This window comes from Camelus bactrianus, chromosome 15, assembly GCF_048773025.1.
Source record: "Camelus bactrianus isolate YW-2024 breed Bactrian camel chromosome 15, ASM4877302v1, whole genome shotgun sequence".
Lineage (NCBI taxonomy): Eukaryota > Metazoa > Chordata > Mammalia > Artiodactyla > Camelidae > Camelus > Camelus bactrianus.
Window position 1 is genome coordinate 24,024,090 of NC_133553.1, and position 20,265 is coordinate 24,044,354.

Below are 20,265 nucleotides of genomic sequence, written 5' to 3' on the forward strand. Positions count from 1 at the left end.
TCTCCCTGTGGAGAACCCATTCTACAAGGCTCTGAAGATACAGTCCGGCCTCCCCCTCAGCCCTTCCCTCTCCTGGCTTCATTTACTCCCCCAGACAGACTCTCCTCTTCGGTCTTTGATCAGCAAAGCATGCTGTCCTCGGGGTCACCCCACTTCTCTTCCCCCTGCCTGTACCATCCACGCTATTCCTGCAGATGTGGACGTGCCTCCCCTCCCCCTCTTTCAGGGGTCTGCTCACCAGACTGCCGTCTCCAAACCACCCACATAAACATGAACCTTTTTCCCCTCTCCTCCCTTTGCCAAGCTTTACTGAGGAGATGAGGTGCAGTCGTCACAGCCCCGCTGCAAAGCCAAGCCGTCCAGTCTTGGGTAGAGGCTGACAACAGGGAGCGGGTGGGAGCAACTCACCCACTTGGGAGCCTGGGTGGGATGAACCCTGCATTCTCCTCCCTCTCCACGCCACTGCACGGCTGGGCAGAGTGCGCCCTCCCACCCAGGGGATCACCTCTCCTGACCACTAGGACCAGCCTCACACAAACACTTTTGAGCCACACTGGAAAGGCTTTCATAAATGCATCTTCTCGCCCACTTTGGCCCAAGCAGCTGGGGACAGAAAGTGGCCTCAGAAAGCTTGGCCATGGGACAGTCACAGGGACGTTGTCCAGCGTCTCACAACTGACCGCGATCCTATGTTATGCCAAGAACACACGCTCTGAGTCAGTCTTTGGGGTTCAAGTCCTGGCCCCTCCATTTACTAGCTATTATAACCTGGGCCAAGGGCTCAGATGAGCCCCTGAGCCTTAGTTTCCTCGCCCATAAAATGGGCATAAATCATAAGGTATGATTTCTAGGACTGTTGTGAAGAGTAACGCAGGTGGGAATCCTCCTGCAAATCAGTGTCCTTGTGCCCTTGAATGACACACAGAACGCCTCCCCCAGTTAGTGCCAGCAGAGAGGGAAAGAGTTAAATGTAAATAAGGCCTATACTTTCCCCATTGTAACTAACACACAGCAGTCTAAATCAGCTGTTCTGTCTGGCTAAAACCTGTCCATGCTGGTGACAAAAGGGTTAGATGTTGCAGTGGACTTTGAAATTTCTGGACACTCAGGATGGCATTATTTAAATTAAAGACGTTAGAGAAACGGTAAATCTCAATGGCAGAATAAAAAGCAGAATGACATTCTATGCTTTGTGAGCTCAAGATACAGTTTACACTGGCCTCTTGGGAGTGGTCTACTCAAGGTCTTAGGGGGAACGAGATGACGGTTTGCAAGGACCCAAAGAGGACGTTACATGCATAGGAGACGCCTCCTACCGTGTGGGGCGCTCACCTGCACTGTGACCAGCGCCCGGGGCCCCCGTCAGCCCTCTTGCCCGAGACTGGCTCTGAGCCTGTTTCCCGAGCCACATGTCACACCTGGAGGCCCCACGCCTTCCACAGGCTGGCCAGGCATGACCTGACCTGGCCTTCAGAGAGACACAATCAGAGGCCCTGGACAAAGATGGACAACGTCCCTGTGACTGTCCCGTGTGCCTCAAAGGAGCATTGCTTTGGGAAGCTGCTGCCTGAGTCACCACCACAGCAGGGCGAGCCCCCTGATGGCCTAGGCTCAGGTACAGCAGGGACAAGGACCCTGGAGAGTTTTTCAGTGTCTGCACTGGGTCAGGAGGCTGTTTGGAACCGGAGCATGGCCACTTCCTTTCCTCCTCACCGTCCATGGAGTCCCATACCCCGGCCTCAATCCAAAGCCTCATTGCTACCTTTGCTCCCCCTTCTCAAAGACCAGTGACACTGCTGCTCTCTGCCTGCCACTCTTCCTTCTGCACCTGGGTTTGGTCAAAGCTGAAAACTAAAAAAGATCGTGGGTGCACTGAGCACTCACTCTGTGTCAAGCAGGGCTCCAAACGCTCTGCATGCATCACCCTGTTAAATCATCACAGCACCCCCAAGACAAAGATGCAGTTATTAGCATCTATATTTGGCAGATGTGAAAAATGAGGCCCAGAGAGGTTGCGTAACTAGCCCTAGGTCACACAGCTGGGGAGGGGAGGAGTGATGAGCCACATCCCCTGCTTGACCTTTGGCCCTGCCCTCAGATCTTGACGCCTTGGTTTTCGTTTCTCTAACTTTAACAGACTACCGTGGCTCCTAGCAAGACAGGAAGGTACAATAACAACAAAAGATATGAATAATAAGTGTTTTGGAAAGCCGCAAAGAGAGACGCAACAATGGTCAAAAGTGCAGTGATGACTGTCCCTCACAAGGACAGCGACCATCAACCATGCTGGGGACCTTGGGTTACGTTTGTTTGCACACTGAGAGTTCTTTGATGTCATGATGTGAGTTCCACCATAAGGGAAAAAGGGTCTTCAGAGATGTGATTATATTTGAATTTAAGAATACACTGATAGACCTGTTTTCCTAGCACACAGTTAAAATACACACTTTGCCGAACGTTCTCATCTGAAATAGACTGGAAACCTTAAATCTGTTTGACTCTCGGGTTCCCAGAGTTTTGGAGCAGCTGTGACCTCGTGTACTTATTCAAAACAGCTAGTACATGTCAAATATCAACTATTTTCCAGGCACTGTGCTAGGTTTTACTCCTCACGTATAAGGGTAAATGACTCAAAATGTCTTCCATGCTGGAAAGGCTACATTCTAGCATAGCTGAATGTTGGCTCATCCTGTGCAGTCCAGTTGACTTATATATCAACACCAGATATGAGCTCAGTTCCTACTATGCCATCAAATACTAGTTCACTAAGAACATAACATTCATACCCTGCTTAATAGGTCTACAGTGTATGGGTTGTAAAAAGAACATACAGTCTTTCTGGCTGCCATGTGATTTGCTTGTACCATGTCCCTTCTCACAGGATGAGAACACAGTTGATATGAAAGTTGGCCATTTGCCCTGTTTAGCAAATGGAATGTGAGGAGAATAAAGCAGAAGCTTCAAAAAGCATCTCAAGCGTCTGCCTCGCTGACTCTCTTCCCTGTCGTGAGGAAGACACATTCCAGGAGGCAGCAGCCCCTTCAGCCCATGTCTCAGAATAAGAAATGTGGGGCAGCACCACAGATGCCAACCTGCAGCCCCTGACGTGTGACATAAGTGAGACACTTGCGGCTACACTTGACAATAAGCACTGAAATTTGGGGCTTATTTCTTACTGCAGCAACACTGACTGATACACCACTGGATGCTGTATTAAGTCATTTCATATTTGCAGGTATTAAGTTGAGGTCATCAAAGAAGGACCCACATCCATTCTATGAAGGAGGCCCCGAGGGCCTAAGAGTGGTGAAGTGATGGCCCAAAATCAAATGGCCAAGAGATGAACAAAACTGTATACTTTATTACAGCCTAGTGTGATTAAAAACAAGACTGTCTCATCTTTGGTGTAAAAATCTCATTTGCAAACCACGGACTGATGAACATACCAGCCAATCATAAAGATTTCATTGATCTCTGGTCGGTTCCTGATATCAGGGAATAATGGAGTCAAAGAAGATGAGAAAATACAATAAAAGAGATGAAGTGCTTCCATCTCCATTGAACTGAATGGGCTGTGAGCCTCAGCTCTTCTGCCCGTGGCTGAGAGGCTGTTCTCTGGCCGCAGGAAGGCTTCCTGAGCTGGACAGCATGACAAATGTCCCCTGAGTGCCCATCACAGGCCTGGGGCCGGCACTGGGAATGGTGTGTTATTTCACCAGGAAATTCAAACATAAAGAGACCCTGACCTTAAAACCGAGTCAGGGACGTAGTCATCCAGGACAGAGGCTCACAGGATCTGAAAAGAGTGACTAATGCACTTTTCTTGTTCCCATTGTTTTAACCTCAACTCCTAGTGTTCTTTGTCTCAGCTTTATTCTCGACTTTCTCTCTTACTTTCACTTTTTTTAAAAAGCTCCTTTCAATGGGAATGGGTGAGTCACCTTAATCATTTATTTAGACACACTGCAGGCTGCGTCGGCGCTCTGCCCCGCTTGCTGACATACAAGGCGCACGGTCTCCACTCTGCAGCAGCTGATCTGCTCACCAGAAAGCCCCATTTTCAGCAGCTATTTTGGGGTGGGAGGGGGCCGACAGAGCTGGCATCCTGCCTGCTGCTTTTGTTGGTTTCCTACCCTGACCCCAGCAGGCCGACTTCTGACACCTCCCTCCCCCGTTTACCCACAGGTGCCGTTTTCACATATCACCCCTGGCCTTTCACAGCCTGAGCCACAATCTTGGCCTTTTTTCTTCCATTAGTGTAATTTCCACCAAAAAAAAATCGGCCCCATGGTGTATAGGTAAACACAGACACGTGTGCATTTGTAGAGCATTGCACTGAACTGCAGAAAGCAGACGCTAATAAGAAGTCAGGAAAAGCAATTCTGAAAGCTGGAAGAAAGCCCAAATAGGCAGTCAGAGGCATACAGGAGAAGCAACGTTTGAGAAAGATGGGAGTCGTGAACAAAGGTTAGACTTCACCCAAGCCTCTCACAGGTCCCGCGTTGTTATCAGAGGTCCCTCGTGGGCATGTTAGTAACACCCTGCAATGTGTACAGAGCTTTTTAACTTGTTTTCAAAGCTTGTAACGTTCCTAATATCCCTGGGGGAGGGAAGTCTGCAGGACCGAAGGTCAAGTCCACCAGTGGGAGAAGAGATGAAGGCCCGGAAGTGCTGTCACTTGCCTTACACAGATCACTGGCAGGTACAGAAGTAACTCTCCATTCTTCTTTTTTTCCCTACTTTTTTTTTTTTTGGGGGGGGGCAAGGGTACTTCTAGATACAAAACATGGTTTCTTAGTATGACAAATGATTATACATTTTATTTCTTTTTTGTAACAAAGGATCTAGGCAACCCTAAAAACTTTGTGTACAGTCAGGAAAATGCTGGAGGTGCACAGACTCACATGCAAAAACTTACTACTTTAAAAAATTCATATACATACCACCTTTTTTTTAATATCAGGTATTGTGGCTTTCTGTCTCCCCACCTTTGAATATCTGCCACGTACATTTGAAGCCAAGTCATTCAATTGATCTTATCCCACATTCTTTGAAGGACGGTTTTTCTAGCAAGGCCCACAACAGCTGTGTTGATCCTCTGTGTCCACACAAGCACCTAGCACGGTGCCTGCACACTTCCGTCGTCAAAAAGGAGTTGTTGAATACTTTACAAGACACATCTTTCCTTTTCCCCATTTTTATTTTTAAACAAAACCACCACCTGACACACCAGCAGGAAAGGAATCCCTTCCCTCCCAATTGTCACTAATGGCCACTCCATAATGGAACTATGTCACACTCACTTTGACACACACGCACCTCGGGCTGCACACCCAATTTCACCCAATTGTGCCTGGGTGGAATTCCCTAATGGCTCTCCAAAGCCTTCAGAAGGTCCTCCAGCTTCCGCGTCCACTAATTGCTCTCCGTCCTCTCCGACTATTGGACCAACTGCTCTGAGCTGGGACAAACTGTTCTAAGTCTCCATTTGTCCCGAGGATGCAGGATTCGGATTGGGAGCGGATATGAAGGTGGGAGCTGACAGCCGTGGGAGCCCCTGACCCCATGGTGTCCCTGGAGGGCCTCTGCACAGCCCTCCTCTCTCCCGACTTTAGCTGCATCTCCTAAGCTCTTTCTTTGCCTCCGAAGCAGCCAGGGCCTCTCAGAGACCAGCGTTCAGCTCTGTGAGGGAAACTCCCCACCAGGGAAAATGCTCTTTTCTTTCCTGAAAGGTCTCCAGAGACAAGGCCTTCCAGGCTCCCAGGGGCCCCCCCAGCTACCCTCTGAGTCAGCACAGCGGGGAGTGGAAAGTCCTGGCTGGGCTCCCAACACGCTTTGAGGGTTTCTCGAGAGCCTCCCTGCTCCAGCCTGTGGTCGCCCTTCTGTAAACAGCAGTCCCGGCAGGGATCCGAGGAGCGCTGCTAATCCCCAGGGATTTCGCGTGCAGCCCTCTTCCTCAGGACTCCAGTTAACACTCTCCTCCCCACAACTTCCACTCCCAGCTTGGTTCTGGCGTCTTATTCTTTCCCTGGCAACCCTCAGATGGTTGTCCAAAAAGGAACTGGCTAATTGGAGTTTAGAAGTGTGGCATGCCTTCAAAATTCCCATTTTTATCAGAAGAACTGTAAATAACTTTTCATTAGACTCCTTGGCCTTAAGAGGGGAAAAAAAAAAAGAAAAAAAGGGGGCAGAATTATCATAAATGCTGCCTCTCCCTCCACCCCAGGCCTGGCGCTAGGTGCTTGGGATGTGAAAACCACGGGTACTCGAGGCCTTTGGTCCATGGTGCACAGGCCAGTGTGGGGGCAGACCAGCGGGAAAGGAGGCTGCAAAAATACAGCCAAGGGTCTTAGTCGGAGGGAACCTCAGGAGAGAACCGAAATCACCAGCCAGTCCCTGGCTGTCTCCCCAACCTCCTCGCCCGCCACTTGTCCACCCTGCCACAGCCCCGGCCTCCGTGCTGTCCCTGCTACGCCGGGTACATGCCACCCCAGGTTCTGCACTTGCTGACTCTCCGCCTGGAACACGTTTCCCCAAGCTAGCTGCGTGGTTCACTCCTTCTCCCTCCCTCCAGCCTTCCTTCCCAACTTTAAATAGCAACTCTTCCCCACCCCAGTTCCCCTGCCCACCTCACTCCACACACCCATCTTTGCTTCATTTTCTTTCATGAACGTGGGACCACCTAACGCAAGATCCATTTTACCTGTTGATAGGTTTATGGCCCATCTTTCTCCAACAGCATATCAGCTCCATGGGGGCAGGGGTTTTGTGTGTTTGGTTCACTGTTGAAGCTGCAAATACTGACCCAGAGAAGTACCCCACTCACTGTAGGGGCTCAATAAATGAGCTGAGCAAATGGATGGATGACGGATGGATGGATGGATGGATGAACTTGGTGGGGACTTTTCCAGGAGAATGAAAGACCAGATGTGAATCTCAAAGAATCTGTCTGGGTAAAGAAAGAGCATCTTGGAAACAGCAGGCGTAACTCATGTGTGATCTTGGGTAAATCACATCACCGTGTTCTCTTCTGTAATATGAAGTTAATGCATAATATTGGCAAGTCTGCACTGAGCCAGGAAACTAGAAGAGGAGTTCGAGCCAGCTCAGATGAGCCAAGGATGGCACAGGCTGATGCAAGATGGGAAAAGACAAGAGGAAACAAGCCTTTCTCCACAACCACCAGATCGGGCTCTAACCGCAGCAGACAGAGGCTGAGGAAGCCAGGCACTGTGAGGGTGAGAGTCGGGGGGTCAGTCGGACTAGATTTCATGATTCGTCAAGGGGATGCTCTGGTCCTAAGCCAAAGGCCACATCCCAAACCCCTACAGCACCGTATTCTGAATCCTTAATTCACAAAGCAAGCCACAACCTCCCGTATGCCATCTGTCTTTGGGTAAATAATTGACTTTCCCTGAGACTTAGTTTTGACCTCTATAAAATGAAGTCCACAACTTCTTCTCCCATTAAATGACTCATGAAAGTTTCTAGAACAGTGTCTGGCACTTGAGGAGTGAATGGAAAAGTCTGTTACGTGGAAATCTATCATTTGCATGAAGTTTACATGAAGGTAGAGAGAGACATGGGACTCAACTCCGGAAGGAGGCAAAGGGCTCCAGCTGGGATGTATTTTCTGAGGCTTAAGCAGAACTGCGGCAGGAAAAAAAGATTTTCTTTTCCTAAAAAAATAAAATAAAACGGTGCCCTGGAAGCAGGGTGGACTGAGTGATGTGGGAAAGTGCAGGACTTTGAGAGCCAGGCAGACTTGGATCAAAACCGTGGTGCCCCATTTTCCAACCTATGTCTTAAAGCAAGTTTTTAAAACTGTCTTAGCTTCAGTCTTTCTCTGCGAAAGAGACAGAAATACATCTACCATGCCAGGCCGTCTGTAGGGTGAGAAATATATACAAACAGACAAGCAAAAGAGAATGAAGATGATAATCTTGGTTCTTAACATAATTTAAAATGTGGCATACTTTGAAAAATGAGGGGCCATGTCGGTATGGTTAACCTATAAATAGCTAGGGAGAAAAAATAACTCGTGTGCATATGTGACGACATATCAAGCATACTGGTGCTATTTTAGCTGATACGCGCGACTCAAATCATTTTCTGAATCTGAGGTGGAACAGATAAATTTGCACAACCCACAGCCCTACCTGCAGGTTACTGAGTGGACAGTGTGAACGGGAAGTGGGTGTTGGGGCCTGGACACAGAGGGGTTCTAAAGCGAGGGGAAAGCAGAGGACACACACAGCATTTCATCTCAGACACACCGGCGTGAACTTCCACACTCACCCCCAGTCTTGTGGGAGGAAACCCCCGAATTGGACCCATGAGGAGGAAGGTTCTGGGCCACTGAAACTGCAGGCCAAGGAACTGAGGCACAGAGAGAGAAAGGATGACAAAAGGGGGGGGGTCGGTGGGAGACTTCAACCCCCAGGGGATTCCCTGGACGGTGCTCTCTCCACCACCCACCCTGAGAGGTCTTCCTGATCCTCAGATGCTTAGCAAGCAAACTGCAAAAATCCTTAACCCCCACCTCACCCCCCCTTCCTCCTCCTCCCTCACGTCCAGCCTCCCGGCTCTGCTGAGCCCTGCCTGGGTCTGGCCTGGAAGAGCCTGGACCAGGAGACCGGGGACCACCGCGTCACAGGGCGAAGGCAGCTGCAGCGTCTCTTCTGTGTTTCTCTTTCCCCTTCCCTTCCTTGTCTCTTGCATAACCTTTTCTTATCTTCCCCCAATAAGTTACTAAATGAAACTGAACATATTTCTAGGACTTTATTTTTTTAAAACCCATATCAGGTTTTTCTCCTGTTTTTATTTTTAAAGTAGCATGGGCAAACGACTTGAGTCTTTTCAAATATGTATCAAATAAGCTCTGACTGGGGTCCAGGTTCCCAAAGCAGAAGGATTAGGTCTTTCTCCCTCAGAAAACATCATTTCGTTGTTTCCTGCCAGTTAAGCTCAGAACTGCCATGCTCGGTGGTCACTGGTCCCTGAAAGACAAAAGGTCCCTGAGCCCCGTGGGAGACCCTCAGTGGTCAGTTTCATTCGTGAGTTACACAAAGGCCAGGGGTCAGGCTGAAATGGAGCCTTGCCCAGAGGCCTTGACCCTGGCCTTGGCAGCACCGCCCAGGATCTGAAAGGACCCCTGAATACACACACTCACACATAATCCACTCACACACGTACCTATGCACATTCACATACACAGAACACACTGCACACACACTCACACACACTCACACAGACCAGCCACTCACACTCACATGCTCACACACAGAAGTCCAGGCTTCTCGAATTTCTAAGGACCAGTCACCCCCAGAGGGGCCCTCATCTCAGTGTGCCCCAGTGTCAACCACATTTACAGCTGCCTGGCGGCTCCCACAGTCTGTGCAAACTGCAGGACTTCAGGATCCTAAAATTCAAGGTCACTTCTGCCTCGTGGAAACCCCCTGGCCGCAGCCAGGGCCCCGGTTCCTGTCATGAGCTACTGCTGAGTGAGGAGCCCCTGGATGGGCAGGGCAGGTACTCCCAGGGGGAGAGAACCATCAACTCTTTAAACCTCTCTCGATCCTAGAGGGAACTTTCAACCTGGCAAAAGTCAGAATTATGATACATTCTGCGTAAACTCGAAAGATAAAGGCAGTGAGAGGGAGGCAGGTCAGTCCCAAGGCCCTTCACCTGAATCTATATTTCAACACTTCGGCCACAGAGGTCCTAACAGGGACCTACTCCTTTCCTCCGGCAGACCTTGCACTGGTCCTGCTCTGTGATAGGGAACTTTGACTCTCCTTCCCGACACCCCCTTCACCCCGTAACACAGCCCTGACTGTGGCCCCAGTAATGCAGGGTAGCTGCTGGCGCTAGCCAGACCCAGCAGGTCAACGGTCCCCTGCAATATAACTGATGTAACACTCCGTGGGCCCTCCCTGGGCATCAGGAGAGGTGCCGGGGGCCACAATGAATCCCACACCAACCAGCCTAAGGCATCAGAGGATCGGTGTTTGAGAGACGTGTAAAGGAAAGGCGCGAAGGAGACCACGGAAGCCTTTCCCCTCCCTCCAGGCTGCCTGGAGGCCGGATGGAAGCTTCCAGAACACAGCCAGGCAGGAAGCTCAGCGTTTGCGCTCTCTTTTGGGGCCCCGGGCTCTACCCGTAGACTCTCAGAGAGACAGAGAGAGAATGAAAGAAGTAATTGATTTGGAAATGAAGTTTCTAGGGCGCAGAGAAGGGCAACAGCGTGCCCAACTCCCTCAGCAAGTCAACAACAGACCCATGATAAGAACGAAGACCTTCTCACGCCTACTGGGGGCTTTTCACTTCCCCATGTTCACTCTCCAAGCCCGCTTCCTCCTCTCAAGGCTAAAATGATGAGTAAGATTTAAAAATTCCCTCCAAAGGTGAATGATGAAACTTAATTTTTTAAGCCACACTAGAACAAAAATTCCCAGCTAATTTCAGCTCTATGGAATTTTTTCAAAAATACGTTGTACCAATGAAACTTTGGAAACTCTGCTTTAAGAAGTTTTTGTTGTTGTTTTGGTTTTGGTTTTGTGCCAAGCACGGTCATTTCATTTATTTCCTATTATTTAAATTGATGAAATATAAAACCGGCCAGGAAGGTATCTGATGAACACACGATGAACCACGTCACCGCAGCATCTGGTACCAAGCAGACACGGGAGGGCCCCACCTGTGCCTTCGCAACCCGCTGACTCCAGTGATGCTGCGAGTTCCTCTGGGCTTTCTGAATGAAAGCTACAAAAGCTTCTTTGAAACCCTATGCCTCCAAATTCAGAATTTTTCAGATTTTAGAAAGGTAATACAGGACACACACCATGGACTGTGCACCCCCAGCAAGGTCTGGAACACTCCTCCCGATGAAAACCTTGTTCATCCTGCGTGAAATAAATAAAAACTATAAATAGTCTCATGTACCATCAGGCCAGCTCTTGCCTCCAAAAAATGAGTTATGAGAAAAAAAAAAACCTTTGCATTTCAGAGCTTTTAGGGTGTTGGACTTGCAAATAAGGGAATGTCAGAAAATAGCTCACAGCCCCATTTATCACTTCTGAAGGTACTCGAGGGCACAGATCCGAAACCTTAACTCTTCAGGAAAAAAAAATACACACACACATATTTACAAAATAAAAGACTGGTGGGGAGATAGATTATATAGAAGGTGTGGTGCTGGATGCCCACTGGATTTTTATCCTTGTTACACTCAAGTGAACGGCACGGCCAGGTTCATTTCAAGTATAAAATGAAGGCTTACGAGCTAGAAATTAAAGGTCCAGAAGAGTGGGTCTGGGGGGTGCTCTGTCAGGGCCAGTTCAGGGGCGTGTCTGTCAGAGAAAGAAGTTCCCTGTTGTTCCTGATCTAAAACAACAAACAAGAAGCCTCAAGGAAGCAGACTAAACACTTACCAAACACATTTTCTTAAGAGATCAAGCAAAAAGGGGAAATTGACATATGCTTAACTCATCTACAGGAGGACCTGCAGGAATTGTGGGGTTCGGTTTCAGACCACTGCAATAGAGTGAGTCACATGAATTTGGGGGTTTCCCAGTGTATACAAAGTTATGTTCACATTATACTGCACACTATTAAGTGTGTAACAGCATCGTGTCTAAAAAATGTGCATACCTTAACTTAAAAAATACTTTATTGCTAAGAAACACTAACAATCGTCTGAGCCTTCAGCAAGTTGTAGTAGTCACATCAAAGACCACAGATCACCGTAACAAATACAAAAATAATGAAAAGCTTGAAATACTGCGAGAATTACCAAAATGTGACACAGAGACACGAAGTGAGAAAATGCTGTTGGAAAAATGGCGCGGAGTCGATCCGGTGGAGGGTTGCCATAAACTTTTAATTTGTAAAATACGTGGTATCTGTGAAGTGCAAAAAAAAAAAAAAAGAGGCGTGCCTGTGTTCTTTGCCATATTGCTGAGCCACAAATATTAACTTCAGTTCATAAATCAGAAAACTCAATAAGCCTAAGGCATCTGCGCAAGTTGGAAGAGCCAGGATTCCACCCAGGTCTGTGGGCCCAGATGCACAGTCACCCTGAGCCCCGGGAGGTTCTCATGGACCCTCTAAGTGCACATTTCACCTGCCTGGATCTCAAAGGGTTATCATCCAGCTGCAGCTTTCCCAAGGCTGAATTCCTGAGTCTTTATCCCAGCTTTGGAAAAGCCTTTGGTCAATCTCTCTGTCTCTCTGTCTCTCTCTCTCTCTCTCCCTGTCTCTGTCTCAATCTTTCTCTGTGTCTGTCTCGCTGTCTCTCTCTCACTCTCTCTCTTGACCTCAGTTTCTGTAAAATAGAGGGATTAGACTAAAAGTGTTGTTCCAGCCTTGACAACACACAAGTCTGGCATCTGTATGTCAAGACCATGGTTCGCTTGTGCCCGCATGACCTCCAGTGACCCCAGGGAGGTTCTAAAACATGAGTTGGCTCCACGGCTCAGCGAGGCCATGCGCTGCACACAGCAGAGACCCCCGCTCAGGACCACGGGGTGGCCTTCACCTCTGATGGACTGAGCTGAGCACAGGATGCCCTAGAAGGACGTCAGTCCAACTCAGAGATACCACTCCCAGGGAAGCACTCGAAACACAGCCATGTATGTAATTTTTATTTTTCCAGTTTCAAGGTGTGGAGACACATCTAGCTCTTTGAGATGAGGATTTTACTCAAGATACACACTTCTTAATTCCACACTTTTCACATATGGAGGGCTCTCATTGCCAGGGTGGGTGGTAGAGAGACACCATGCTCTGAGAGCACACAGGCATGGTTTCAGGTACCAGCGATGAGACCATCCTACTGACACGACATTATGCAAGTTCCTTAACACAATAGAACAACCATAGTACGGGGATCTCTGTTTCAAAAGCTCTTTGGGGAATTGCTAAACATGGATATTAAATGCTCATTGTTCAGGAGATGCTGCTGCTGCCCATGTTTCATAGAGGGAAACACAAGACTCAGAGAGATAAGATAAATTGTCAGAGCCCAGGCCGCCCTGGGCGGGCAGTGCAGGGTGAGACCCCAGGTCTCCTCTGCCTGTCTACTCCAGTGCCTGGGATCCAGCCCCGTCACTGCTACCGGAAGAGCCTGAGTTTCGCTGCCAGTGGGAATGAGAGAGGTTGACGGTGTGCTGAGGTAGTCGTGCGTCTGCTCTCGTTCCTCATGACCCTAAAATGATCATGCACTTTAATTTATTCTAAAACCCGGAAATCATCAAACCAAATGATTTTCTTTAAAGGATATTAACTTAAAACAGAAGCGCATACTGCAGTCGCCGAGCATCTGTGAGGTCAGCCTTCCGGGTCCCAGTTGGTGGAGACCCTGGGACGTGGGAGTGAGCTGGTGACGGCCCCTCCCGCTCCGCTGAGCTCCTGCCTTCCTTCTGTCTCTTTTGCCGTCAGCCTTGACGTTCAACCATTTATCGGGATGTTCAGTCAGACTTGGCTCCCTTGCTCGGGGGAGAGCATGGCTTCTGTTTTTTGCAAACATGCCTGGTTCTCCCCATCCCAGCTCTGTCTCTGAAACCCTGCTGACTACGGCTGCCAGGCTCTGCTCCTTCACCCGTCACTTGGGGACAGAAGCCCAAGGGTTTATTAGCATCAACAGGCAGACGTGGACACGCCCTTCTAAGTCACCGAACCCAACCCTCCCATTTTACCAACAGTGAAAGTGAAGTACAGCGTCTCCTCTAATCCTTAGGGGAGATGCCGGTGGAAACTGTAAATGGTACTGAATCTTACATATACCACGGTCTTCCCTATCCGCACGTGCCCAAGATAAGGTTTAATTTATAAATTAGTCATAGTAAGAGATTGACAACAACTAATAATACAATAGAACAATTATAACAAAAGTTGGAACTGTAATTAAAGTTATGTGAATGTGGTCTCTCTCAAAGTAGGTCATTGTACAAATTTAATGCCTTTTCCTTCTTAACTGAACACGTCATGCACTGTGGCCGTGACTTTCGCAGTTTGAGGTATGACGGCAAATGGGCAGGAATTTCTTTCTCCCTCACGGTTTCTTACCATAGATCCTACCAGCCTCAGCAAAGATTTTTTTTTTTTTAATTTCTTTGTTAGGTTGAGAACTTACATCTTTCCACTGAAAGAAAGCGCTTTATGGCTTCTCTTTGGCAGATCTGAATTGCCATCATCACTACTCTTGGGCATTGGTGCCACTACTGAGTAAAATAAGGGTTCCCTGAACACAAGCAATGCAACATCGCCACAGTCTATCTGATACCAGAGATGTGTGCTGAGTGACTAAGTGGGGTGGGATATGCTGCACACAGGGAAGATTCACATCCCAGGTGGGACGGAGCAGGAAGGGGCTAGATTTCATCACGCAACTCCGAACGGCACACAATTTAAAACGTATGAATTGTTTATTTGGGGAGTTTTCCATTTAATATTTTCAGACCAAGGTTGACTGTGGGCAACTGAAACTGGGGACATGGAGGGGACCCTGTACAGAGACCTGCTCCTCCTGCCCCACCCAGGCAGCAAGGAGCAGAGCTGAGGGCAAAGCCGAGTCGTTTGCCATCCAGGCTTCCAGGCTTCCTCTCCCTGCCCCGTGTCAGGTGTGATTCCGGTGCGCCACAGACAACACCCAGAAAGATTGTGTTGCAATAAGGGTTGAAACAATTACATTTCCCACCCCCACCTCCACAACCTCGCACGCTGCTCTATGACACTCTCCACGGTCCCCTGCCTTGGTGGGAGTGACAGCTACCGGCGGGCAGGGTCACCTCACTGTGTTCTGTCTAGCACGGCACAGGGCAAGAACCTGCCCGGTACACATGAGTTAAGTGAATGAATGAATGAGCGCATATTTATGCTTGTTCCATCATAAAACTGCAGTTCAACCCTTTGGGGGCATTCCATTTCCCCAGTCTCATTTTAAAGATCTAATTATCTATGCCATATAGAATTTTTATTAGAAAATGAAGTCATTAAATAAGCAGACACCAGACTCAGGCCCTGAGATGATTGCAGATAGAAACAGATCCATCTGCAGAGCTAAGCTGGACCGGGTAAGCACACTGCTGGCAAAAAAAGGCACAGTTTTCAGCTCTTGGATTCATTGGGTTCCCAAACCAGGGAAATAAGGCTTCGAAATTACCCAAGGAAGGCTGGGAGCGAGCAATTCTGTGATTGCTTTTCTACCTCCATCTGCTTAGACATGAGTTATACTGACCCACTGAGTCCCATCCACTCCTGCATTTGAAGAGCCACCAGCTCACATCTTCTGACCTTCTTGCTTCCGTCCCTATATTGCTGGGAGGCATCTGTCATGCTTTCCGTTCATACATTCAGTTATAAAACCAGTTCAATTTATTTCAGCAACAAACCAGGAACCCTTCCTTGTGCAAAGGAAGCCACTTTGAGCATCATCAAACATTTTCTTTTCACTCGGACACGCCAAACTCCTGTCCATCACTTCTAGGAATGAAGCCTTAGCCAACTTCAGAAAGCCTCGTTAATGCTGTGCTGAGAGCAAAAACCTAATAAAGTCTCTAAATATTTACTATGAGCCTGAGTTATAGCCTTGACCAGTTCCACATCCAGTAAAATCTGCTCACATTCCCCAAACACAATTATTTTAGGTCACTGACATGCCAGCCAAGGAAATGACGAGACTGTGTACTCTGGCACGAAGAGCAAGGAGGACTCGTTTTAAATTCTGGCCCTACCCCTTACTAGCTGCCGGCCTCTGTGCAAACGACCTGACCCTTCCCGGTTTCCTTAACTGTCAAAAGGGGACGGAAATACTAATGTCACAGAGTTGCAGTGACGATTGGAGAAAATGTCGGTACATATATATGGCAACTTAAAAAAAATAAAAGGAAGCTAAACATCCCCAGGATTAAAAAAAAATTTGGAGCAGTCATTTTAAAGTGTTGTCAGACAGAGGAGCCAAGAATATACAACGGGGAAAGGATGGTCTCTTCAATAAATGGCGTTGGGAAAACAAGAGTCACATGCAAAAAAAATGAAACTGGATCACTCTCTTACACCATGCACAGGAGTAACTCAAAATGGATTAAAGACTTGAACATAAGACTTAAAATCATACAACTTCCAGAAGAAGACATAGGCGGTAATCTCCTGGATGTTGGTCTTGGCAATGATGTTTTGGGGATTTGACACCAAAAGTAGAAATAAACAAGTGAGACTGCATCAAATTAAAGTACATTCTCACAGATAGTAACATGTTTTTGAAACTCAGGGTGTTTGTTGGCATTTGAAATTTGTTCCCCTTTGAGGAAATCAAAGTGTTGGTGATTTGCAGTCTTGCTATGGTGGAGAACACAGTTTATCTGCTGAGAGATAACTCAGCGATTAACCAGCAGTGTGCAGCGTGCGGAGCCTGAGGAAGGGCAGTTTTTAACTTTCTCAGATAATGGATAGATCTCTGAAGACCAGAATTAGTCCAATGGTTCTAAGAGGACCCAGAGGCCTGGTAACTGAGAACTCTTCTCTAATCAATATAACTAAATAACAGCACGTCTATTGTGAGGGAGGGACCATGCCAGGTCCTATAAATACAACAGATCGTTTACTTCCTAGAAGGCAAGTCTCATTATTGCCATTTTACAGAAGCAAGAACTGAGGCTCAGAGATGTTACATATTCTTTCAGGATCACACCTAGAACTCATGGCTGACTCCAAAATCCAGTGTCTTTCCAATCACCATGCTGCCTTTTCCTTGAGAAAGGATTCTGAACAAGATGAAACAGGAGCCAGAGGCTACTATGAGTGGATGAGTCAAAACTCAGCAAGGAAGGCAGGACCGGCTCCCTGCCGTGTGCCCCTCTCCTGACCCTGCTCACCAGCGCTGAGCCAGGGGCTCAGCTCGGCAGCCTCACCCCGATGCTTCCCAGGTGGGCAGTGGTAGGACAACATTATTTCAGCCACAAAGCACATCCTGCCTGATTCAGCCCTAATGGGGACCCCTAGTCAAATCCCCACCTCTGGACGCCACATCACCTCGCCTTTTCCTTTACCTCACCACCTCTCCGATGGCATTCTAGGGGCCTCTTTTCATGTCTGTCTTTACCACCAGACTACATCCTTTGAGAACTGGAATAGTGTTCTTTTTTTTTTTAAAGCCCCTGTTCCCCAAACTGTATTTGGTACAGATTAGATGCTCAGTTAACACAAGGTACATAAATAAAGAAATGGATTGAGTCAGTACCAAGTCTGGAGATTTGACAGCTTAATTACTCCTGAATCAGTTCTCAATCTCTGGGCAGCGGTTTGGGGCTCTCTTGAATACCCAGACCTCCCAACAGGAGGAGGGCTCTATGTGCCCCTCAGACTTTCAACTTTGCAAAGCACCGTCTGTAAGCTACTCCGTTCCATCCTACAAAAACAAGCAAATGTGGCCCTTAGGGCAGATGCTATCAACCCCATTTTACAGACTGAAACTGAGGCCCATAGGAGTGAACTGACTTGCCAGGGCCAGCATCTGACAATGAGGCTGTTGACTCCCTGGTCTTTGCATGCAACCATAATGCTTTTCCAGCTTATCATTAACAGGCTGAGAGCAGAAGCAATGCGAAGGGAGGAAGGGGAGGGCGGGGGAAGAGAGTGTGAAGTGAAGGGAAAAATAAAAGGGAAGAGGGGGCAGCTTCTCTGGAGTGTCCCTGACAGATGACAGTCGGTGACCCAGGGCCCTGGAAGCTCTGAACTCCTCACCCAGGACTGGCTCGGCAAGGTCTCCTGGGCGCTCAGCGCCCCCAACCCCCTGCCTACATCCAGGCCCTGAGAGTAAAAGCAAATTGAACGCTTCTGGGTGCTGAGCAGAAACAGGAAGTCACAAGTGGCTCGACTCCCCTCCCAACTTGAGTCCCCAACAGCTGGGGGCAAGGGTGCATGAAGGACCTGGCAGGCAGCTCTCTGGCAGCTGGCCTCCGTGGGAGTCCAGTCGGGAAACTGGAGAACACTTCACAGAACATGCGAGTAGCGGGCTCTGCTGTCCTGGGAGCGGGACCCAGAAGCCCGCAGGGTAAACAGTCAGCGAGCTGGGCGTTTGCACACCTGCTCCATCATTTTTCCATTCATTCAACAAAAACTCAGTGCCAACCATATGCTAAAACCAGAGTGACCTCAGGGAAATAGCTCACTCTGAGCTTAGTTTTGTCGTCTGCAAAGTGGGGACAGCCCCGACCCTACAGGGTTGCAGTGAGATGAAAGGAAATAACATCGTGAGCTTCTCCATCACACTTGGGTCTATTATTAGCACTAAGGCCATGTGTTACCCACGGTGTGCCCAAGACTGTGATGCCACTGTCCCCCTCCCACAGCTGCGGGGCAGGAGGGAGTGTGGGCAGGTCAGCCCCCACCTCTTTCCCCTATTTGCCCCTCATAGGAGCCCAAGGCCAGGAAGAGGTGCAGTTCCACAAGCCCCAGCCTGGGCCCAGCGCCCATGTTTATGACTGTTTATTTCAGAGCAAATAGAAAGGAGAAATTAGAGCCATAAAAGACAGGACAACAGACCAATAAAAACCAGCTCCCAGAAGAGTCAGAAGGAGGAAGAGAGGCAAAACTGTCACCATAGCAACACAAGACAGTCAGAAGCACGCAGGAAAAACAGCCCCTGCTCTGCCTCCTCTCTTCACAGCAAAGAGAGCCCTTGGACCCCCTTCGGAGAGCAATGAAGGCCAGCGAACGACTCATCCTAAAGCTCTGGCCCCCAGGCCCAGATGCCCAGCCCAACCTGGCTAGCAGCCACCCTGCTGGCCCAGCACAAGTCTCAGCCGTTCGGGGTCCCAGCCCAGCTTTCTGTGCCCTGGGGACTCAGCGCTGTGCAGATGGCTCAGGCCCAACCAGAGTGATGGTGACTGGTGAAAAGGGGAAAAAGTTTCCAGCAGAGAAAGGAAGGAAGGCCAAAAGGCTGTGGGGCCAAGGCCCTGAATACCAGCTCCAGTACTCTGTCCTGGGCTCCCCTGGGAGCATGCTAGAAAACAAGGCCCTGGGATGAGAGGCCAGGCCCAGAAGGGTGGCCCCACCAGTGCTGCACCCTACACTCCCAACCCAGCCACTGGAGGAACTCTGGGGATCTGGGGGTGGGGTCGGCAAATAGCTTTGTAGGTCTTAAATGACAAAGCTGTCGGTCCTGGTCTCTGGGGACACTGGTCAGCAAGTAGGGCAGCTTGGAGGAGGACCCAGGGGCCGGCTGGTCCATTTTGACAGAGGCTTTCCATCCTTCAGCTGGCAGGCAAGACAGGTGTCTCCACCACATAGCCTGGCCTGGGACCAGCCCTTTCGGAAGTGGGTCAAATTGTTCCCAAAGCTCAGGATCCGTCAAGTCCCTTTCTTCAGACTGGGATTCTGGAGGCGGGGAGGGCGATGACAAGGGGGCCTGGGTCCAAGCCACAGCAGCTTGCTGGCTGGCTAAGCATATCTAGGCAGGTGGGAGCAGAAGGGTCCAGGTGTGCAGGCACGAGGGCGGGGTGGGGTGGTGGGGGTCACCCCTGCCTCTGGAGCTATAAAGAGTGGTGGGGAGCTCAGGCCTCTTGTGGTGGGAACGGGGAAGCAGAGACTTGGGGTCTCCTGGAGGAATGGCTTTGGGGCTGAAGATACCTGGCGCTGGGGGTGGGGGGAGGAGGCTGAGTGGTTGAGGGGCGAGGGAGGTGATCTGGAATACAATCAGGAGGCTGTCCTCGGGACAAGGGGCAATGGGGAGCCTAGCCGGCGGTCGCTGAAGAAGGGACTGGATCCTCGGCTCTTCCACTCGCCCACCCCCCGAAGGCTGCAGGGGCGTCGGGAGCCGGGGAAGGATGGCAGGGATGGCCCGGCGCCTCCCGAGCCCGCCTGCCCGCAGGCCGCCGGCCGCGCTCCCCGCCGCGCCCCCGTCGCGCCAGCGCCCCGCTTACCCCGAGTCGCCGCCGCCCTGCTCGGCCGCCCGTCCGCCGCTGCCCCAGCCGCCGCCGCTGTGGACGCCTCTCCCGCGGCCGCCGCAGCCAGCGAGTCGGCCCCGGAGCCCCGCCCCGGCCCGCCCCCAGCCCGGCCCGCCGCTGCCGCCCCGCCCCGGGCCCCGGGGAGCCCCGCCCCCGCCGTCACCCGCCCGGGTCCCCACGCCGGCGCCCAGACCCCTTCTGCGCCCGGGAGCTGGTGCTGGCCTCCGCACACGGTAACCCTGCCCTTCTCTTGGCCTTGGCCACTGCCTTTCCCTCCAAGGGGAAGCCTGGATCCGCCCCTCTGTTTCTACACACAAAA

The 20,265-nt window shown here is 49.9% G+C and overlaps 1 protein-coding gene across 3 annotated transcripts in view; it reads right to left on the reverse strand.

The window, feature by feature from the left end:
• CYRIA (CYFIP related Rac1 interactor A) overlaps positions 1-20,053 on the reverse strand; it is a 96,643-nt gene extending 76,590 nt beyond the window's left edge. For 2 of the 3 annotated variants that reach the window (XM_074341690.1, XM_074341687.1), the window contains exon 1: positions 19,923-20,053. The gene's annotated coding sequence lies outside the window, so the exon portion shown is untranslated. The remainder of the gene's footprint in view (positions 1-19,922) is intronic. The other variant, XM_074341691.1, reaches the window with a different exon arrangement.
• Positions 20,054-20,265: the final 212 nt, after the last annotated feature.